The 24,765-nt window shown below is 43.5% G+C and overlaps 1 pseudogene; it reads right to left on the bottom strand.

Annotated features, from left to right (window-relative positions):
• Positions 1-390: 390 nt before the first annotated feature.
• LOC136458910 (protodermal factor 1-like) lies at positions 391-24,332 on the bottom strand (annotated as a pseudogene).
• Between the last annotated feature and the right edge of the window lie 433 nt (positions 24,333-24,765).

Genomic DNA, 24,765 nt, shown 5'->3' with positions numbered 1-24,765 from the left:
TGGCTCCTTGCAAAGGTGTTCATTGGGCTGGCTTAATTGGAGCATTGGGGCAATATACTGGTTTAGGGGTCGATTACATCCGAAAATTAAGGGACAGGTGAAACCATGGAACTGGAAGATTAAAAGAAGCCTGCATACTCTCATTCTGCAGACAAATCGAAAGATCGCAACTTAGCAACAGATCCTACTCCCATCAACTTTTACTCCCATCAACAGATCCTAATACAAGATAGAGCCAAAGAGGTACTACTGATAACTTCAACCCCACCATCAAACACCTACATGCAGATCCTAACCAACCCCCTGCATGCTCGCGAGTCGCGACGCACATAGCTGCACTGCAGTTTGCATGCCTACGGACAGGAGTACATGACATACGGCGGCCGCCGCCTAGTTGTGCCTGACGTGTCCTTCGTTTGCTTTCTTGAAGAGCTGCGCCTGTACCGCGGCGGCGCCGTCATCGCCAGAGCTGAGCGCGGCGCCGAACGCGTCCTTGACCTCCTGCGTCGTGAAGGGGAACCTGTTGTTCACCATGGAGTTGAGCAGCGACGCCGTGCCCTCGCGGAAGAGCGCGCCCACGCCGTCCTGGCGCGTGTTCGCCAGCGCCTCCGGCACGGTCAAGTCGTGCCCGAACGGCACCGCCGCGCTCGGGCCGAACAGCCGCACCAGCGGGCACCAGAAGCCGAACAGCCCCCACACCACGCCCGGGTGCATTATCCAGTAGCTGCAAATTAAGCCAGAAAATACGAGCGACACATAACGTTAATTAGTATGCCAGCAGTATTGCGCACAAAGGTTTTGGGGGCTACGTACGTGCATGGGCCCGTGAAGGGCGGTGTGTTGGGGACTTGGGGTCGTAGGGCGTCGGGGTAGTCGGTGTTGGCGTCAGCGGAGCGAACGGCGGCGATAAGCCGATAGGCGGTGACACTGGAGTTGGCGTGTACCCGCCGCCGCCAGGAGTGGTCGGGGAGGTGTCAGAGGACGGCGAAGGGGGCCCGTAGTAGCCGCCGCCACCGCCAGACGTCATGGGTGAAGTGTCACTGGACGGCGGGGGAGGGCCGTTGTAGCCGCTGCCGCCAGGAGTGGTCGGCGAAGTGTCACCGGAAGGCGAGGGAGGTCCATAGTAGCCACCACTAGGCGCTGATGGCATGGTAGGAGAGGTGTCAGAAGACGACGAGGGGGGGGGGGGGGGCGTAGTGATAGTGATTTTTGGAACCTCTAGGCGTAGATCAGTAGGTAAATTGCTTAACTCAGATAGGAAACCTGGTGATGTACCTCATCTTGAGTCTCTAGTCGTAGCCATGGCGCCGGCGACGAAGTAGCAGCAGTGCAGACCCGGTATAGTGGTGACGGCGAAGGCGATGGCGCTTCCCGTCGCTTACAGCGTGCCCTTCTAAATCAGACTAGGGTTAGGATATGGTGGGGCACTGGCAGCTACGATGAACCTCGTGTCTCGAGCCCCAGCCTCCACCTCCTATTTATAGTGCTGCGCGGTAGGGGCCTGTCAGCCACTTAGAAAAGTCGAGAGCCCCCTATCAGGGCACGGATCAAGGGCCTAATCCGGCCGTTGGGCCAAATTGGTGGAGATCAACTTCACATTCTCTCCCTTGATCTCATCTTATAACTTAAACTTTACTTGCTTTATCTTTTTCTCATTCCATCACAGATCAGTGCATAGAGCATGCCTCATCGTCACGGTCAGTTGCCACTAGATTAAACAACTACAATGCACCTCTCTGTTTTGAAACAGATTCTCAACTATGTCTTAGTATCTAGAAATCATAGGCTTTCCCGTAAACCCATGTCGACTGTGTGTTCTCTGAACGCACTAGGTGGTTAGCCTTTGGTAAGTGGATCCGTAAGTACTTGCTCGGTACTTATATGCTCAATGCTTTTAAAGTAATTCTAGACCTTTTGCTTTACAACATATAACTAAGTGTCAATGTGTTTGGCAGCACACTTGACCTGTTGTCTTAGGAGTTAACTTACTTTAAATGGTTATTGTTGTTGTCTACCATTGTTAAATCCGGGTACAGATTCCCTTAACCACCTTTTGCCTGTTCCAAAAGCCTCATGACAGGCTATACTATGATATGCATCATTGATGACATCACAACTGTTTCTTTGGAGCTTTTTTCATAATATTACTCCAACCGCGAGTGTTAGCCTACTGTGGATTTTACTACACATCTCGCCAAGATTTAACATTTGTACCCATAACTATTTGAGAGTACTTACTCTTTCTTATTCAGCATGAGGCCTATGATACTTTGCAAAATTACAAGACATTCTTAACTCAATTCCAGTGATCTATATATAGACTGGACTTCTACCAAAACATCCCGGATACGTAAACTACGTCAGGGTAAGTTCTTACTTGTACTTGTACACTCATCAAGCTTCCAACAGCTAAAGCATATGGAACCATGTTCATTTGATCGATCTCATATCGGTTCCTGGAACACTTAAAGTTTTCAAATCTATTACCCTTGACTATAGGAGTAGGCGTAGGGTTACTCGTATGCATACTTTATTTCTTTAGAATCTTTTCTAAGTATGCCATTGCGATAGTCCTAATATCCCTTTTCTTCTATCTAGGTAAATCTTAATTCTAGAACCAATGACGCTTCATCAAGATCATTCACATTGAAACTTGAGGACAATCTTCTTCTTCTCCAATGACAGATTAACATCACTACTAGTGAGTAGAATGTCATCTATTCACATGATGTGAAAAATGAATTGTTCATTCTTGAACTTCGCACAAACGCTATTGTCCTTCTCATTTTCTTTAAAACCCAAACTTTCTTATCGTTTTATCAACTTTAAATACTACTGTCTAGAGACTTGTTTTAACCCATAAATGGATTTCTACAGGCGGCATCCCATACATTCTTTTTCTATCATGACAAAACCTTTGGGTTATGCCATGTAAACATTTTCATATAAATCCCGGTTGAGGAATGTCGTCTTTACATCCATCTGATGTAACTCTAAATCTAAATGTGCCAATAACACTATTATGATTCTAAAAGAATCCTTGCATGAGACTAGAGAGAAACTCTCATCGTAATCTTTTTATTCTCTTTGCGTAAAGCATTTTGCTTAAAGTCATGTTTTATATCTTTCTACATTTCCTTTGGAGTCACGTTTTGAGTTGTAGATCCTTTTACAGCCTACTATTTTGGTTCAATTTGGAATTTCTTCTAAGTCCCAAACATCATTGGTATTAATCGAATTCATTTCAACTTCCATAGCTTCTTGCCATTTAAACGAGTAAACGCTTCTCATGGCTTCTTCAAATGAGGTGGGATCACTCTCCATTTGAATTTCTTTACTAATATATACTTCATAGTCATCAGAAAAACTGGTTTACTAATTCTTTGAGACCTTCTGGGGCCTCAACTACTGGCACTTTTATATGGGGCTGTTGTTGCTCTTCATTGCTAGGAGGCAATTGATTCTACAGGCTCCTATATTACAAGATCTTTGTTTACATTATTCATCTTCTTTGAAGAGCTAACAACAGGTGTTGTATTAGTCATACAACATCAACAGCTATTGAGAAACTTGTTGCTCTTGAGTCACTGGAGTGGTCACACAGTGTGGTGGAGCCACCTAATCTAATGCCTCCAGGAGTACTTATCTTCTATTAGACACTAAGTACCCAAGAGAGGACACTAAACTACACAGTTCCATCGAGCACACCCCGAGGAAAAACTCAAAAATCCACATTTTTTCTATCAGGATCATAAATGAGAGAATAAAGCTTACAACAATCTTAAGCCATTTCTTATATCACTTTATTACAGTAACAGAATATTACCTCAATTGATTATAACAGCATAATATAATAATGTTATCAGAGTTACAGAGGAAACAAATATTAATTTAATGACATGGTGGAGTATTAACATAGTGGACATTTATATACGAGAGATGCTAGTAGATTTTACATCTTTTCTTATAAAAACCTTTCATGGAGGTTATAAATAAACACTACGGTCGTAGCGTAAAAGGAATCCTCTCAGAGCCCACCAGGAGGTTTCCACACACAAGAGTCAGCTCTATGTATCCTCCGATCACCTGCAACAGGGAGAATAAAACCCTGAGTACTCGATTGTACTCAGCAAGACTTACCCGATAGGAAGAAAATAAAAGACTCCAAGGATATGCAAGGCTTATTTGGCTTGTGGGTTATTGTATCTACGGAAGCATTACTAAACGTGCATCTTTATATTCAATTTTATTAGCAGTCATCGTTAGTTCATTAACTAACCATTCTATATAAGCACCTAGGCTACTTTCAAGCAGGTGGTAAGCAATCAGAACCTTTTTACCATCTTCTATAGTTCCAGTTCTTACTACGGTGCTAGACCATAGCCAAGTTGTACCTTCTCACAGAAATGACGATTCATGAATCAATGTATTCTAGTTGGATAGCCCAAAACACACGCTCCATTTGTACGCCCGGCACAAAGAAGACCAACCCATTCCACTCCTATCATAGGATCCAGGTCCTCGTCCAAACTTGAACTCCAAGCCCTCACACTTGAGATCCAGTCTCAGTATGGTGCTTAGATCTCCACCTTTCTCCGCCTCCAATCAGTTGGTCCGAAAAGAGCCAAAACCCACGACAAGAGCGTAACGGGCCTTCCCACTCCCATAAGCAAGTATGTGCTCAAGATAATAAGTCTGTGACCTGACTACCATCCACAACAACAAATGGTCCTTAATCGACATAGGCGAAACAAGTGCCATCCGAGCCTCGCTCAAATGCCTAACCAAGTTCAGATCCAAAGTACCATTCCACCCGGTCTCCAATTATCATTCATATATATTCCATGTGATAGTAATATAATAACACAATAATATCTTTCTAATCTTTCACGAGTGATAGGCAATCACTCGACTTCTACCAAATCCTATAGCATAGCAAGCTATATGATCTTGACATGCTAGTAGGACTCAAAGGATAATGATATATATATATATACAAGTTGGTTTCATTCAACTCCTCAGAACTTAATGCACAAGCATAAAATAAAGTACAAAATAATAGGGGTTATACACCGGGGCTTACCTGAGTAAGATATAACTAAAAGTTAGCATTCTACCATAGTGACACAATCATTAAGGCACCATCTTTTCTACTACTTCAGTCGACTCCCTGATTCATCGTTGTTCCTATTATGATATACGTGGATACAACGCAGAGACGCAATTAATCAACGGTAACCGCAACTCTTAAATATATGATTACGCTCCACAAGCTAACGAGCTTGCTTTAATAACTAACGTACTGATTTATGTATCCATGTCATCAAGTAAGGCTTCACCTCTAAAAAAATGTTTTAGTTCTAAAATCCCAAAGTGTTTCAGTATTTTATTGATTAAACATATATTTTCGAACTAGGGCTCATTTAGCTACCTTAGCAAACTAATTATTATGGAGCAACAAAATTACAGTGAGCACCTAATAATATGAGGAATTTACTGTGAAAGTTTTAGAGCCAACACTATCACCAATTTATCACAAAAATTTCTACAAGTTTATATCTTACAATATTAAGCATCTCAAATTAATTAGACAACTCTAGAAAATATTATAAAACTATGTGAATAAAATATACTAGCAGATAGATCATGAATTTCGAAACCTAACAAACTACACAATTTTATATTGAATTTACAAGTTTACCTTAGAAACTAAATTAGAAAATGCTTAGAAAAGAAAAAGGGCCGGTGGCAACCATTTGGCCCAGTAGCCCAGCCAGGCCCAACGCGGGGTGCGAGCACGCGCAGCAGGCCCTCCCAGCGGCCTAGCGTGGCCCATGCGTGAGACGGCCCACGACAGGGAGCCCGGGCTGGCACTTAAGGAAATGAGCCCTCGGACTTTTCCTGAACCACAACTAGGTCCTAATATTATTTCTTCCTTTCTCTGGCGAATTCACTTAACCCCCTGAATTTTTCCAAATTTTCCCACGCGCACCCCCAGTCATCCCGTGCACGACGGCGCGGCAAGCGGTGACACTAGGTGTCCACACCGACCGCCATAGGCTTGCACGGACCCACCTAGTGGGACAGTCGCCATCTACGGCTAAACGCGCTATGATGGGCGGCGGTTAGGGACTCGAAGACGCACTAGCGTGAGCTACAGCGGTAAGCAGCTATCTACGGCGGCGGCTCGATTGTTCCGGTGAGCCTATGCCCTCACGACAAGGTAGAGATGACGGAGAAGCATCCGTAGCTCACCATGGTGTACGCTGTACTGACGGTTGAAGCTGGGAAGCGCTATGGTGGTCTGGCCATGTGCGACCGAGTGGGGTGGCGATGCTCTGCGATGGACACCGGCACATCACCCCACCGACGATGAGTAACCTGGGCAAAATAGCATGAGCACCGGATAGAGGAAGTCAAGGCGAGCTTAGGGTTATGAGCAATTGAACTGCTACCACTCCTACATGCCTTACCTCCCAACACACCAATTCGACGACACCCATGATCGGCGACGAGCATAAGGCCAAATTATCGGTCGGCAGGGCATGACCGAGCTTGAGGGGAAGGAGATGGCTAGCCTACTTCCTAAGCTACCCGCTAGAGCGAGGAATTGAATGGCGAAGCTACTGGCACTAGGCAAATTGGAGGGTAGAAAAGCAGAGCTAAAGCTGTGGTCAAGCCATGGAGAAGCACACGAGTGAGCATGAGCGGATTAAGATGGGTGGCTCTGATTGATAGCTGCAACACAAGCACATGCGCACAGGTGGCGAGACAGTGGAGGGATTGGCGCGACGCGCTTGAAGTGGAGCGACCGAACCCAAGCCGATCGCACCCACGTCGACTAGCGAGGGCAAGTGAGGTAGGAAGGCATCCCATTGCCACTACGACCGGGCCATCGACCAGACATGGTGGCAGCGGCATACGCCAAGGTGAAAGGTCCTAATATGGCTAGAGGGGGGTGAATAGCCTATTTAAATTCTACAAATCAACTAGAGCAATTTGATTAGTATGACAAATGGCAAAATGCAAACTTGCTCTAGCTCTACAAGGATTGCAAGCCACCTATCCAACAATTCTAGTAGCAATGATCACTTAACACACCACTTGCAATTCTACTCTCTAGATGAACTTGAAAAACAATGCAAGCTCTCAATTCTAATTACTCTAAAGAGCTTGCTACAACTAGTTTGCAAGAATGTAAATAAGTGAATAGGATGATTATACCGTCGTGTAGAGGAATGAACCAATCACAAGATGAAGATTAAGTCAATCACCGGGAGAATACAAATGACAAGAGACAACCGATTTTCTCCCAAGGTTCATGTGCTTGCCAACACGCTACGTCCTCGTTGTGTCGACCAACACTTGGTGGTTCGGCGGCTAAGAGGTGTTTCACAAACCTCACCCACATGATTGGACACCACAAGAACCTACCCACAAGTGAGGTAACTCAATGACACGAGCAATTTACTAGAGTTACCTTTTGGCACTCCACCGGGGAAGGTACAACTCCCCTCACAATCACCGAAGGTGGCCATGAACAAACACCAACTCATGTCGATCCTCCACCGCTGCACCAAGCCATCTAGGTGGTGGCAACCACCAAGAGTAACAAGCAAAATCCATAGCGTAACACGAATACCAAGTGCCTCTAGATGCAATCACTCAAGCAATGCACTTGGATTCTCTCTCAATCTCACAAGGATGATGGATCAATGATGGAGATGAGTGGGAGTACTTTTTGCTAAGCTCACAAGGTTGCTATACCAATGAAAACGTGCAAGAGAGTGAGCTAGAGCTGACCATGGGGCTTAAATAGAAGCCCCCACGAAATAGACCCGTTGTACCCCTTCACTAGGCACTGATCGGGGTGATCGAACACTCCGGTCCTACTGACCAGACGTAGGGCTCAGCGTCCGGTCACCCAATGGCGGCCACGTGTCATCTTGCGTTCAACAGGAGTCGTCTGATCTCAACGGTCATGACATGACCGGACGCTCTACCACAAGTGACCGGACACTGGACACCCAGTGTCCGGTCATTTCCAGTAAGCTCCTAGAGATGCATTTCCTCGATCAAACACGTCCGGTCATACTTGACCAGACACAGCCAGCGTCCGGTCAGTTACCCTGACTTCTATGTAGCTACATCAGCTCTGACCAGACACTACCTTCCAGTGTCTAGTTAGTCAGAGGCCCAGCATTCGGTCATAAGACCGACGCCAGGTCATCACTGCCACGCTTGACCGGACGCGCCGGTCCTCCAGAGACCAGTGTCCGGTCAGTTGTAAAATAGCGAGACTGACCCTCTTTCATCTCTATCTCCTTCACCCTTGCTCAAATGTGCCAACCACCAAGTGTATCACCTTGTGCACATGTGTTAGCATATTTTCACAAATATTTTCAAGGGTGTTAGCACTCCACTTAATCCTGAATGCATATGCAATGAATTAGAGCATCTAGTGGCACTTTGATAACCGTATTTCGATATGAGTTTCACTCCTCTTAATAGTATGGCTATCTATCCTAAACGTGATCACACTCACTAAGTGTCTTGATCACTAAAACAAAATAGCTCCTATATTTTATACCTTTGCCTTGAGCCTTTTGTTTTTCTCTTTCTTCTTTTCCAAGTTCAAGCCTTTGATCATAACCATGCCATCACCATTGTCATGATCTTCGTCATTGCTTCATCACTTGGAGTAGTGCTACCTATCTTATGATCACTTTGATAAACTAGGTTAGCACTTAGGGTTTCATCAATTAACCAAAACCAAACTAGAGCTTTCAATCTCCCCCTTTTTGGTAATTGATGACAACCCTTATACAAATATATGAATTAAAGTTCATTTGAATCCATGTTGCTTGCCCAAGTATATTTTCCATGTGTAAAGGATATGGACAAGTTACATGAACTCCATATGGTAGCAATTGCTCCCCCTACATATGTGCTAAGAGTTTGGATTGAAGCTTTGCACATATGCTTAGATAGGAAATATAGGAGATAATTTGTACCAAATGATGCTAAGGTATAAGAGATGGACCTTTGAAGCGTGATACCAATCAGAGTGCACTATTATACCATCTTTAGCACCATTAGTAACTAGGCATGCATAAAAACTAGAATACCCTATGAGATCAATATTACAAGTAAGGGTCTAAATTCCATATGATGAACGTAAGTCTAGTTACTTTATCTAGATACCACTTGATAGCTAGATACCACTTGTAAATACATGGGGATGAAACCATTTGATGACCTATGCATGCTAGATTTTCATTTCATCATTCAAATCTACCATTAGCATATACCACACAAACATGGATATTGAAATTAAGAACTTGTACCATGCAAGCAAACATATGAAATGCACATTCAAATGCATCATACAAGTTCATGAGCTTGCTCCCCCTACTTGTGTGCTCAAAATTAATTGATCCCCTTCCTTTGTCATATCTTATCTCTCCCCCTTTGTTCCTTTATCACTTTCTCCCCCTATCACTTATCTTTGTTTCTCTCCCCCTTTATCATTAATGACCACAAAGGCTTAAAGTATAGATAGGTTCAAATTATAGATAGGTTGGGGTGAAACCATGTGAAATGAGGATCATTTTTCAATTTGGTTCAATCTAGATTACTTGCAAAAGATATTTAACTCAGTTTGATCCAAGGATAAGCTTCTTCACACCTCCAAATAAGGGTTATCTTGTACCATGTTGAGTTAAACACTTATAGCTCATTTTATAGATCAAACACTAGGTTTACAAACTCACAAATATGTCATACGCTACCACTAGATCATATCAAACATACAAGCAATAGTGGTAACATACAAACATCAAATTCATTTGTTTTCATGAGTGAGCCTATTCAAATGTGAAATATGTCTAGATGCACTAAACATGTCCTTAGCAAGGATGTATGCCATGTCAATCAACTTTTACCTTAAATTGCTCGAAGGAGAGGCATGTCATATAATGGGGGTGCATTAACACATATTGGTGAAGTCAAGTATGTTCAATTCATTCCTTAGCTTGTAAAACCTCTTCTCATCAAGTGGCTTGGTGAATATGTCGGCAAATTGATCTTCGGTGCCCACACTGTCAATGCAAATGTCCCCTTTTTGTTGGTGATCTCTTATGAAATGATGATGGACGTCTATATGCTTTGTTCTTGAGTGTTGAACCAGGTTGTTGGTGAGCTTCACGGCACTCTCATTGTCACATAGCAATGGCACTTGCTTGATCCTAATTCCAAAATCACTCAAAGTAGCCTTCATCCAAAGTATTTGAGCACAACAACTACCGGCCAAAATGTACTCTGCTTTGGTGATTGAAAGTGCTACACTATTTTGCTTCTTTGATGACCAAGACACAAGTGATCTTCTCAATAGTTGACATATGCCCGATGTGCTCTTTCTCTCAACTTTGCATCCCGCATAATCGGAGTCTGAATATCCCATCAACTCAAATCTTGCTCCTTTGGGATACCATAATCCAACATATTGTGTATGCTTCAAGTACCTCAATATTCTCTTAGTTACCTTCAAATGACTTTCTCTTGGTGAGGTTTGAAATCTAGCACACATGCATACACTAAACATCACATCCGGCCTTGATGCGGTCACATAGAGTAGGCTTCCAATCATAGACCGATACATCTTTTGATCCACCATGTTGCCACTAGCATCACTATCCAAGCTTCTATTTGTCCCCATTGATGTACTAATAGCTTTAGCATCACTCATTTCAAACTTCTTGAGCATGTCCTTGATGTACTTTCCTTGACTCACAAACATGCCATTCTTCATTTGCTTGATTTGGAGACCAAGGAAATAACTAAGCTCTCCAATCATGGACATCTCAAACTCACTTGCCATCATCTTACCAAACTCCTCACAAAAATCTTTATTTGTTGACCCAAAAATGATATCATCAACATAGATTTGCATTACAAATAAGTCATTTCCATGCTTCTTGGTGAAGAGAGCGGTGTCAACCTTTCCCATCTTGAATCCCTTAGAGAGTAGCAAATCCCTAAATCTCTCATACCATGCTCCAGGTGCTTGTTTCAATCCATACAAAGCCTTTCTCAACTTGTAAACATGGTTGGGTTTCTTCTCATCTTCAAAACCGGGAGGTTGCTCAACATACACAAGCTCATTAATGTACCCATTGAGAAATGCACTTTTCACATCCATTTGATACAACTTGATGTTGTGGGCATAAGCATAGGCTAACAAGATCCTAATTGCTTTCAATCTTGCAACCGGAGCATATGTTTCTCCAAAGTCAAGACCTTCAACTTGAGTGTAACCTTGAGCCACTAGTCTTGCTTTGTTCCTTATTACTATCCCATCTTGATCTTGCTTGTTCCAAAAGACCCACTTGGTTCCAATCACATTATGATCCTTAGGCCTCTCAACTTAATCCTACACTTGGTTTCTTGTAAAGTTGTTTAGCTCTTCATGCATAGCATTGATCCAATCAACATCCTTCAAAGCTTCTTTTATCTTCTTAGGTTCAATGGATGACACAAATGAGAAATGCTCACAAAATGAAGCCAATCTTGATCTTGTTTGCACACCTCTTGAAATATCACAAATGATAGTGTCCAATAGATAATCTCTTGCAACATTGGTTAGTTGAAGCACTTGCACTTGATTGCTAGTATTTGATTGATCACTTGGTTGAGATAATGAACTAGCCACTTGTTGATCTTGCACATTGCCATCACTAGTTGAAAACTCTAGTTTGGTTTTGGTGAATTGATGAAACCCTAATTGCTAACCTAGTTTATCAAGTGATCATGAGATAGGTAGCACACTCCAAGATGTGAAGCAAACAAAGATCATAGCATGATGAAGATGATGTCATGGTGATGATAAAGTGCTTGGACTTGGAAAGAAGAAAGAGAAAAACAAAAAGCTCAAGGCAAAGGTATAAACCATATGAGCTATTTTGTTTTGGTGATCAGGACACTTAGAGAGTGTGATCATATTTAGGTTTGATAGCCGTACTATTAAGAGAGGTGAAACTCATATCGGAATGCGGTTATCAAAGTGCCACTAGATGCTCTAACTCATTGCATATGCATTTAGGATATAGTGGAGAACTAACACCCTTAAAAATGTTTGTGAAAATATGCTAACATATGTGCACAAGGTGATACACTTGGTGGTTAGCACATTTGAGCAAGGTTGAAGAAGTTAGAGGTGAAATGGAGTTGGTCGCAAAGATGCTGGCGTCGGTCAATTGACCGGACGCTAGGTCATTCAGCGACCGGACGCTGAAGGGATGGGTCCGGTCGTGTTGTCGGTCAGCACAGTAAGAAGTTATAGTGTGACCAGACGCTGGCAGGGTCTGATCGACAAAAGTCGGTTTTGGAACCTTACTGTAAATGACCGGACGCTGGGTGTTCAGCGTCTAGTCAACTCAAGCGCAGTGTTTGGTCAAGACTGATGACAGTTGAAGTTAGGACACGTGGCTAACTGCAAGTGACCGAACGCTGAGGTCCAGTGTCTGGTCAACATGACCGGAGCATCTGGTCATCCCATGTTGTGCCCAGTGAAGGGGTACAACGGCTCTATTTCATGGGGGCTTCTATTTAAGCCCCATGGCCGGTTGAAGCTCACACCTTTAGCCATTTTAATTGACATAGCAACCTTATGAGCTTAGCCAAAGCCCTCCTACTCATCTCTATCATAGATTCATCATCTTTGTGAGATTGGGAGTGAATCCAATTGCATTGCTTGAGTGATTGCATCTAGAGGCACTTGGTGTTCGTGTTTTGCTGTGGATTTTGCTTGTTACTCTTGGTGGTTGCTATCACCTAGACGGCTTGGAGCAGCGAGAATCATTGAGCGGAGGTTGGTGATTGTCTCTGGCTCTGATTGTGGTGATTGTGAGGGGTTCTTGACCTTTCCCCGGTGGAGAGCCAAAAGGTACTCTAGTGGATTGCTCGTGGCTTGTGTGATCCTCATCTTATGTTGGTTGTGCGGCACCCTATTGAGGGTTTAGCACGTGAAGCCAATTAGCGCGTGAACCTCTAAGTGAGTGAATCACCACAACGAGGACTAGCTTGCCGGTAAGCAAGTGAACCTCGGTAAAAAGCATTGTGTTCATGATTGATTCCGAGGTGATTGGTCTTCATTGTTATTCATCCTTGTGATTGATTAGTTCCTTCATCTACATGGCGATATAATCTTCTTGATCACTCTCTTTACATTATCGCAAACTAGTTGACAAGCTCTTTAGTGTAACTAGTTGTGAGAGCTTGGTTGGTTGGTTGGTGTGGCTCTTTAGTTAGCCTTTGAGAGCACACTAACATAGAGTAGTATCATAGCTATTGTGTGAATAGATACTATCTAAACTAGAATTGTGGTAGGTGGCTTGCTTTTTGAGTAGGCTAGCGCAATACTTGCTTTGCTTCATAATTGTCTAACTATTTTGTTAAGTGTTGTTGTAAAAATTTTATTAGGCTACTCACCCCCCTCTAGCCATTAGGACCTTTCACTAGTGCTTGCTTGGATTTGATCATGAGAACCACTAATTTGCACATTTGAGTTAGAGAGCACTTGATTCTTGTCATCTTCAACATCAATCACCACTCTAGGCCTTAACTCACCAATGTCCATGTTTCTCATTGCCTTGACCAATTAAGTGCCTTTCACATCATCTAGATTCTTATCTTCCTCTTAGGAACCATTTGTTTCATCAAACTCCACATCATGAACCTCTTCAAGAGTACCACTAGCCAAATTCCAAACTCTATAAGCTTTGCTAGTAGTGGAGTAACCAAGCAAGAAACCTTTATCACATTTCTTTTCAAACTTGGTCAATCTAGTTCCTTTCTTCAATATGTAGCATTTATAACCAAATACCCGAAAGTATGCTATGTTTGGCTTTCTTCTATTCAATAGCTCATAAGGTGTCTTCTCCATCATGGGGTTACAATAGAGTCGGTTGCTATAGTAGCAAGCCGTGTTGATTGCTTCGGCCCAAAATGAATGACTCACATTGTACTCACTCAACATTGATCTTGCCATGTCAATCAAAGTTGTATTCTTCCTTTCAACTAAGCTATTTGATTGAGGAGTGTACTTGGTCGAGAATTGATGTCTAATTCCAAATTTATCACACAACTCATCAATTCTAGTATTCTTGAATTCACTACCATTGTCACTTCTAACTTTCTTGATGGTTGTTTCAAACTCATTGTGAATGCCCTTGACAAATGATTTGAAAGTTACAAACACATCACTCTTGTCAACAAGAAAGAAGACCCATGTATATCTAGTAAAATCATCCATAATCACAAATCCATATTTGTTTCCACCGATGCTAGTGTATGAGGTTGGTCCAAACAAGTCCATGTGCATCAACTTAAATGCCTTAGATGTGCTCATCATGCTCTTCTTAGGATATGTGTTACCAACTTGTTTTCTGGCTTGACATGCACTACATAGCTTATCTTTCTCAAAAGTGACATCTTTCAAGCCTCTAAGTCATGCTTGATTAACTTGTTCAATTGTTTCATTCCAACATGACCAAACCTTCTATGCCATATCCAACCTATGCTAGACTTAGTGATCAAACAAGCAGTCAATTGAGCTTCTCTAGCATTGAAATCAACTAAGTATAGATTCTCGTATCTAAATCCTTTGAATATCAAGTTATAGCCATATGCACTTATGATCTCTACATCATCCACACCAAATATGCACTTGAAACTAAGATCATACAATTGAGCTGCCGACAAAAGGTTGAAGTTCAAGCTCTCTACTAGTAGCACATTAGAAATGCTCAAGTCATTGGATATTGTAATCTTACCAAGCCCTTTGACCTTGCCTTTTCTATTGTCACCAAATGTGATACTATCAAACCCATTGCTCTTGTTTTCATTGATTGAATTGAACATTCTTGGATCACCGATCATGTGTTGTGTACACCCACTTTCAAGCACCCAATGCCTTCCTCCGGCTTATAATTTACCTACAAAAGAAGATCAATTCCTTTTAGGTACCCAAACTTGCTTGGGTCCTTGTAGGTTAGTTACCAAGGTCTTTGGTACCCAAATGGCCTTTTTCTTTGGGCCCACAATTGGTGTATCAATGAACTTAGCATTCACACCGTTGGCACCCTTATAAAGCATGTAACAAGAATCAAATTTAATTGAGGATACATTAGGTAGCTTGTTCTTGTTAGTCTTGCAATTTTGCTCTATATGCCCAACTTGCTTGCATCTATTGCAAAACTGACCATTGCCCTTCACAAAGCTAGCTTTGGGAGTGACAAAGGCTACCTTGCCTTTCTTGGGGGTATAGCCTCATCCCTCTTTGTTGAGAGAAAACCTTTGGCTACCCAAGCACTTTAGCAAGCGGGCTTCTCCACCATAGGCATTGCCTAAGGCACAAGTGAGCTCATTCACCTCCTTCTTGAGGGTCTTATTTTCCACCATTAGTGAGGTTTCACAAGTGAGACCATCACTCAAAGGTGAAGTAGAAGTGATAGTGCTACAAGAAGTGTTAGTGGGAGCAACAAAAATAGATTCATCGATAAGATCACATGTTAGTCCCACATCACATGATATGATCACTTGCTCCTTCTTGGCTTCCTCCACTTTGACTTGCTCAATGAGAGAGGAGTGAGCCTTTTCAAGCTTAGAGTGAGCTTTGCTAAGCTTCTCATGGGCTTTCATTAGCCTCTCATGAGTGGCATTGAGCTCATCAAAGGATTGCTCAAGAAATTTTACTTTCTTGCATAATTCTTTGCACTCTTTTCTCTTCATCTCATTGCAAGCGTGCACTTGCTCACACATGTCCAAGAGCTCCTCCTTGGTATACTCCTCTTCCTCCTCATCATCATCATTTTCATTCCTACAAGAGTCACTTTCACATTCATCATCATCATCACTCTCATCATATTTTACCTTGGTAGGCTTTGCCATGAGTCATATTGATGGAGTGTCGAAGATGGAGAGCTTCTTGTTGATGGCGATGCTTGCTAGTGCTCTTTTGATAGATTTCTTGTCATCATCACTAGAGCTATCACCATCCGAGGAACCATCACTATCCCAAGTGACTACATAGCCTCCACCTTTCTTTTTCTTTTAGAATGTCATTCTCTTCTCCTTCTTTTCATTTTTATCTTTCTTGTGCTTCTTCTTCTCATCTTCATTATTATCACTATTGTAGGGACAATTTGCTACAACATGATCGGGGCTCTTGCAATTGTAGCATCTTCTCACATACTCTTTGCTCTTGGTGTGATCTCTTCTCTTTCTTGCACCATAGCCCTTCTTCTTCATGAAATTGCCCATCTTGCGCACAGATAGAGCCATGGCTTCATCATCAATGTCACTAAGATCATCATCATCACTTGATTCTTTCTTGGACTTGCCCTTGTTCTTGGATGATGATGAGCTAGCTTTGAATGCTATACTCTTCTTCTTCTTGTCTTCTTCTTCCTTCTTGTCATCCTTATCATCCCCCTCCCTTTCCACATGGTATGTCTCTTGTGTTATGACATCACCTAGTACTTGGTTGGGGGTAATCTCCTTCAATCCTCCTCTTATGATGAGCAATCTCAATATCTCAAATCTTGGTGGTAGGCACATCAAGAACCGATGAGAGACATCATCATCCTTGATCTTCTCTCCCAATGCCTTCAAATCATTGACAATGACTTGCAATTGATGGAACATCTTTGGAATGCTCTCATCATCCTTCATCTTGAAACTTGTCAACTTGTCCTTGAGGATATACAACTTGGCACTCTTCACCACCAGTGTGCCCTCATATGTTTCTTCCAATCTTTTCCACACCTCATTTGCTCTTTCACAATCCTTGATTTGCTCAAACACCTTGGAATCAATGGCATTTTATATGGTATTGAGAGCCATTGTATTGCATTGCTTGTTGATCTTATCTTGGTTGGTGGGATCATTGGGATCGATGATAGTATAGTCATTCTCGGTAACTTCCCATACTTGATCATTGATTGAACCAAGATACATCCTCATCTTTCTCTTCCAATAATCATAGCATGTGCCATCAAAGAACTGTGGTTTGCCCCCCACATGGTTGAACACAATTTGAGCCATAATTTGACACCAAGGTTGTTAAGCCTTCAATCAAACAGTGACCACGACTCTGATACCACTTGAAAGGTCCTAATATGGCTAGAGGGGGGAGGTGAATAGCCTATTTAAATTCTATGAATCAACTAGAGCAATTTGATTAGTATGACAAATGGCGAAATGCAAACTTGCTCTAGCTCTATAAGGATTGCAAGCCACCTATCCAACAATTCTAGTAGCAATGATCACTTAACACACCACTTGCAATTCTACTCTCTAGATGAACTTGAAAAACAATGCAAGCTCTTAATTCTAATTACTCTAAAGAGCTTGGTACAACTAGTTTGTAAGAATGTAAATAAGTGAATAGGATGATTATACCGCCGTGTAGAGGAATGAACCAATCACAAGATGAAGATTAAGCCAATCACCAGGAGAATACAAATGACAAGAGACAACCGATTTTCTCCCGATGTTCATGTGCTTGCCAACACGCTACGTCCCTGTTGTGTCGACCAACACTTGGTGGTTCGGCGGCTAAGAGGTGTTTCACAAACCTCGCTCACATGATTGGACACCGCAAGAACCTACCTATAAGTGAGGTAACTCAATGACACAAGCAATTTACTAGAGTTACCTTTCGGCACTTCGCCGGCGAAGGTACAACTCCCCTCACAATCACCGAAGACGGCCATGAACAATCACCAACTCGTGCCGATCCTTCACCGCTGCACCAAGCCATCTAGGTGGTGGCAACCACCAAGAGTAACAAGCGAAATCCATAGCGCAACACGAATACCAAGTGCCTCTAGATGCAATCACTCAAGCAATGCACTTGGATCCACAGCGCAACACGAATACCAAGTGCCTCTAGATGCAATCACTCAAGCAATGCACTTGGATTCTCTCCCAATCTCACAAGGATGATGGATCAATGATGGAGATGAGTGGGAGTACTTTTGCTAAGCTCACAAGGTTGCTATACCAATGAAAACGTGCAAGAGAGTGAGCTAGAGCTAGCCATGGGGCTTAAATAGAAGCCCCCACGAAATAGAGCCATTGTACCCCTTCACTAGGCACTGATCAAGATGACTGCACACTCCGGTCCTACTAACTAGATGCAGAGCTTAGCGTCCGGTTGCCTGATGGGGGCCATGTGTCATCCTACATTTAACAGGAGTCATCTGATCTCAACGGTCATGACATGTCTGGATGCTCCGCCACAAGTGACCGGACACTGGACACCAGCGTCTGGTCGTTTCCAGTAAGCTCCCAGAGACGCATTTCCTCGACCGGACACGTCTAGTCATACTTGAACGGACACAGCCAGCGTTCGGTCAGTTACCCTGACTTCTGTGCAGCCGCATCAGCTCTAACTGGACACTACCTTCTAGCATTCGGTCAGTCAGAGGCCCAGCATCCGGTCACAAGATCGATGCTAGGTCATCACTGCCATGCTTGACTGGACGCACCAGTCCCCTAGAGACCAGCGTCCGGTTAGTTGTAAAACAGCAAGACTGACCCTCTTTCATCTCTATCTCCTTTACCCTTGCTCAAATGTGCCAACCACCAAGTGTATCACCTTATGCACATGTGTTAGCATATTTTCACAAATATTTTCAAGGGTGTTAGCACTCCACTTGATCCTGAATGCATATGGAATGAATTAGAGCATCTAGTGGCACATTGATAATGACATTTCGATACGAGTTTCACTCCTCTTAATTGTACGGCTATCTATCCTAAACGTGATCACACTCACTAAGTGTCTTGATCACTAAAACAAAATGACTCCTACATTTTATACATTTACCTTGAGCCTTTTGTTTTTCTCTTTCTTCTTTTTCCAAGTTCAAGCCTTTGATCATAACCATGCCATCACCATTGTCAAAATCTTTGTCATTGTTTCATCACTTGGAGTAGTGCTACCTATCTCATGATCACTTTGATAAACTAGGTTAGCACTTAGGGTTTCATCAATTAACCAAAACCAAACTAGAGCTTTCACAAGGGCACGATGCGGTAGGTGATACGAGGGGTGAGATGGACACCACGTTGACCGAGCGATGCAGCCACAACCATAGCGCGGCCTAGTGGCTAGCTGTGCGAGCGCGGTGCATGGCAGTAGCTGGACCAGCCATAGCCAGCTGGGACCAGACCACGCTAGGCCATAGGCGCTGCGTGGCATCACCCAGGCGCGTGAGCTGGCCAACAGTAGCAGCCCGGCCATGGCCTGAGCCCAACGCCAGCAGCACCCATGCGTGCGGTGACCGTGAACTCGGGTTGGGAGGTAGCAACTGGTGATGTGCACGCATTTTAAAGCGAAGCAAAAGCTGCTAACGATCACGATCAAGGTTCAATAAATTCCCCTAACCTAAAGTCGATACTAACACCCAACTGACGAAGCAAACCTCATGTCCAGAGAGCAACCAGAGAGGGAGATAGGGAGGTGCCAACATGAGTTCGTCACACTGAACGTCGGTTCACGAACCGAGCACCAAATCATGGTTCACAACGTGTTCTAAGGTGGCCTGGGCAATTTTAGAGTGGACAATGTGACATCCAACATAATTTCGACCTATGCCATGCTCAAGCACTCACTTTGGTGCAATCAACATTGCCAAAACATGCAGATATTGTTTAAACATTTTTGTTAGAAATTAAATGTCAAAATAGTATTTTCTTACTACTTTTCCATACTTAGAAAAGTTAAGGATTCAATTCAAACTAACAGACATTAACACTTCTGTTAAAATTTTTAAAAGGCCTAAACCCTATTAACTGCTACCAATAAGTATTTCATACGATAGTCCATACCTTATACTAACCCATGGGAGCAAAATATTTAAGCACCATTTAACTATTTTGCTCAATATAATTTGCCAAAAATGGTATTTTACATAATAGTTCATGTGTTTGCCGACTTATCGAAAAGAGCTTATCTTAACATCAAATTTGATTTTTGAGCTCCCAAAACACTAGTTAACAACATCTATTTTCCAAAAGTTAAAGTTGCATTTCCATCTACCGAACTTGTACTACAATTTTTATTTAAGTACTAAATACAAGTTATGCTTGATCCTTGTTCATAGAAATTGTTTTTCGCCTCACGTGCGTTATAAATTTTTAAAACCTGGAAACTTGTTAAGCTAATCTTTATTGGACCTAAATCTTGGTGCTAAGCAGACTCATAACACCAGGGGTGTTACACATAGTTCCTATTCTCTTCAAGTCTTAGGTCTCTACATACCACTACATACCATGCTCCCCTAGATCTTTCTTTCTTTTCTAAAGATGGTGTACCTTTAAATATCTTATTTTGGGTTTAATCTGTTAAAACCTCATACGACGCTTTAAGCACCACCTTAACATCTTTGAGGCTGATTACGCTATCTTCCTGTTGGAACTTTAAAAGGTCTAGTGATTTAACTATTTCTCTACTTAGGGGTATCATTGGTGTGTCCGTTGTACTCCTCCAACGGTCGTATTCATCTTAATTAATCTTTATTTCACTCTTAATGAAGAGTATATCTCTTAATAAATCTTTATCTTACTCTTAATGAAGATTATTTTTCTTAATTGATCTTAATATTCTATACCTCGAAATATGGCATGAATTTTACTATCATAATTTTGAGAACTATTTAGAAAATCTGTGAATGATGAGACACTTATAACTTACTTCATTCACATGATTATGTCATGTAAACAAAGTTATTTCTTGATCCGTTTAGGAGTACACTTTCCTTATTTCACTTCAAGAACTCAACAAGGTCTTTCGTTAGCAGCACTTTTGCAAGTCACGCCGATATCTTTTTCTTATCTTTTGGTTAGTATGGACCATGATGATGCATTTCTATTGTGCCACGGTCAATACTAGGATAACATAAGAGCTACCCAAACTTCTCTCGCTATGCGGGATACAAAACATGTGAATCATCACAAAACTTCTCCCACCATGCAGGATTGACTAGCATAAGTACTATGCCAAAACTTCTCCCCATGCGGGATAAATCTATACACAATTTACTGTAACAAAAACTTAGGCATGATGACTAAAATATTCACTTATTTCTTTATTTTTCAATTAAATCTTCCCGTTGGTTCCAATTTAATCAGAAAATTAGTAAACTAACAACCAAGAAACTGTCCTGAACTGGCTTGACTCAAGCCTTTTCATTCACATACCCTAACATTGCAGCCCGTTGGCATGCAGCCGAGTGATCTCGGTTAAAAAATAAAACTTATAAGATGCTTCTGCATCAATTCTACATCACCATTGGACAAAAAATACAATTAATGCATAAAATTCATAAATTAACTTGAAATACATATAACTACTCTTTAAAATTAAATTCTCCTATTGCTTTGAATTTAATTAGAAAATAATCAACATCATTGCAGCAAAAACTTGATAATAAAGTACATTCTTCTAGTTCAGGAGCATTTCTTGGTCCTCATCTACCCTCTAAAAAATTGACCACGTTGGTGTAAAATTTATTAGAGATTTAAACCTCAAACTTGAACTCATTATAATATTGTCATCATCAATGTTGGTTAGAAAATAACAATACCATAATCTAACTTAAACAAAACAGACTACTCTAATTTAAATTTTCCTATTGGTTTCAATTTAATTAGAGGATAAACATAATCATAATTTACTAAATATAACTGCTCTTCAAATTAAATTCTCCCGTTGGTTTGAATTTAATTAGAAGATAATCAACATTAAACTTTACAGCGAAAACATGAAAAAAAATTCTTTATCTACTTTTTAGAAGCATTTTATTTTACTCATGTACTCTCTGAAAAATGATCCCGTTGGTTCAAATTTTAACAGAGATTCAAAACTTGACAAAATTCATCAAAACTGCTTCTGAAAATAATAAAAATAGAAAACTATTTACTCTATTCATTTTGGCCCAACCGAGAAAATTCGGCCCACGGCCCATCTCGCCAGCGCGTGCGCACTTGCGGCCCAGCGGCCTGCTTCACCCGGCGCGCTCGCGCGCTCCCCCACGCCCAGGCCGCAACCTGGGCCTAGGTCAGGAATCTGCTGCCCTGCCTAGGCCAAATCTAGCCTGTCCCCCGTCAGCCGTTGGATCTAATCCGACAGTCATCCGTGCGTCTCGCCCAAACAAAAATCGCATCGTGGGTACTCCCATGGAAACCCTAGGTCCATTCATCATTCTTCCTCCCTCTCCTCTCCTCAGTGCCGAGACAGAGAGCGGCGACTACGACGGTAGCCCGTGGCGACCGAAGGAAGACGTTGCGGCATTGCTGTGGGGCCCCTCGCCAGCACGCTCGCTCACCCATGGGTGAGCGTGTCGCCGTTGAGTGGCCTTGTGGTGACGTCCTTTACCCCCGAGCCTATGGATCTCCCCAAAACTCTAACTTCACTTTCTCCTCCCCCTTTCTTTTCACTATCATGGACGATGTTCAAAGACGACGGTAACGACGGGCATGCAAGGCAGCAGGAGGAGGAGAGTGCGGCACCGCCATGGGCCCCCTCACCGAAGCACACGCACCCTAGTGGGTGAGCGCGCCGCCGTTGAGTGGTCCTATGACGATGCCCTAGCCGATGCCGGCGAGGCACGCGGCGGTGTCGATAGCGGTGGAGTAGCCCTGGTTAGTTCCTCCCCTTTCCGTCCTTTCCCTTCAAGGGTTAGGGTTAGGTTAGACTATTTCTCCTCATGCCTGTGGCAGCTCGGGGTGACTTCCCGCGCAGCGTCGAGGTGATGGCCGACGGTGGTGACGGTGGGGAAAGAACCCAGGTAGGTCCCTTCCTCCTCTCCGTTCTATGATCTAGGGTTAGGGTTTGGGAAACTTGAAATCTTTCATCTCCTTCTAATTTATTTTCACTTTTCTACCCCGATCTAGATCTACACACTAGAAACCTAGCTCTAATACCATTGATAGTGATTTCTGGAACCTATAGGCGTAGATTAGTGGGTAAATTGCTTAACTTAGATAGGAGACCTAGTGATGTACCTCATCTGAGTCTCTAGTTGCAGCCATGGCATCGACGATGAAGTAGCAGTAGTGCAGACCTGGTCTGGTGGCGGCGGCGAAGGCGATGGCGCTTCCCATCATTTATAGTGTACCCTTCTAGATCGGACTAGGGTTAGGACATGGTGGGGTGCTGGCAGCTATGGTGAACCTCATGTCTCAAGCCCTAGCTCCCACCTCCTATTTATAGTGCTGTGCAGCGGGGGTCCATCAGCCACTTAGAAAAGCTGAGCGTCCAATTAGGGCGCAGGTCAAGGGACCAATCCGGCCGTTGGGCCAAATTGGTGGAGATCAACCTAACATGTAGTACCTGCCGCCACCCGGTGTGGTTAGGGAGGTGTCATTGGACGGTGAAGGGGGAGCACTGTACCCTCCACCACCATCGTCGGGCGTGGTCGGAGAGGTGTCAGAGGACGGCAAAGGGGGGCCATAGTACCCACCACCAGCTCCAGGCGTCGATGGGGAGGTATCACTGGATGGTGAAGGGGGAGCACTGTACCCTCCACCACCACCATGGGGCGTGATTGGGGAGGTGTCAGTGGATGGCAAGGGCGGTCTGTAGTACCCACCACTACCTCTAGGCGTCGATGGAGAGGTGTCACTAGACGACAAAGGGGGCATGTAGTACCCACCACCACCTCCAGGCGTCGAAGGAGAGGTGTCACTATACAATGAAGGTGGAGCACTGTATCCGCCACCGCCATCACCGAGCGTCGTCGGGAGGTGCCAGAGGATGGCGAAGGAGGACCGTAGTACCCACCACCACCGCCACCGGGCGTAGTCGGGGAGGTCTCACTGGATGATGATGGGGGAGCATTGTACCCGCCACCACCACCTAGAGTTGTCGGTGCAGTCGAGAAAGTGCCGATGTCCAGTGAAGGAGGGTAGTACCCGCCGCCACCACTTGGCGTGGTCGGTGAGGTGCCGATGGATGGCGAGCAGGGCGGAGTCCCGTGTGAGCCTGCAAGGAACAAACAGAACACACACAATAGGGCTAGTTTTACATGCGTGTCAGTTGGAAATCCCATTAGATAAAACCGAAGAAACCAGAACTCGTCGGCCTCGGGAGAATGGTGCAGGTCGGCGGGGTCCTTCCGGCCGCCGAAAGGCTCACCCTCACCGAGATGGTGGGTTGCATTCTTCAGGCTGCCAAAAGGCTCGCCCTCACCGAGAACGCGTGCTACCGTGGTGTATGCCAGCAGCAGGCAGCAGCACACGAGCATAAGAGCCGGCCTAGCCATCTCTACAACTCCTTGCAAGGAGGCAATGAGCTAGCTTTTGTAGCTGCTGAAGCTTGCTAGAGTTTTCTAGGTAGTGAGTGCTGACTTGCTACTGGTCTGCTCCTATATAACAGCTCGCGCCTTCTCATTCGCATATAAAATCAGCATCATGCACAGGGCAAAGGATGGGGCACCTATTGCAGCCAAATAAATGCATTGAAAGACTGACACTCCGAGAGGGGAAAAGAGAACACCGCGCAGTTCACTGAAATGGAAATGGGCCGTAACGCCACTCCTTGATGGGCCTGGACCTTCGTAACATCCTTTCACTACCGTGACCTAGTTCAGAGTTGCTCGCACCGACGCGCCACGAACGAACGTCGTACACTGCTGCGGAACTCGTTGGATATAATATGGGCTTGCCCATATAATATTTAATGAATCAAATAAAACT

The sequence above is a fragment of the Miscanthus floridulus genome, chromosome 6 (genome assembly GCF_019320115.1).
Source record: "Miscanthus floridulus cultivar M001 chromosome 6, ASM1932011v1, whole genome shotgun sequence".
Lineage (NCBI taxonomy): Eukaryota > Viridiplantae > Streptophyta > Magnoliopsida > Poales > Poaceae > Miscanthus > Miscanthus floridulus.
This window is presented reverse-complemented; position numbering and strand designations above follow the sequence as displayed.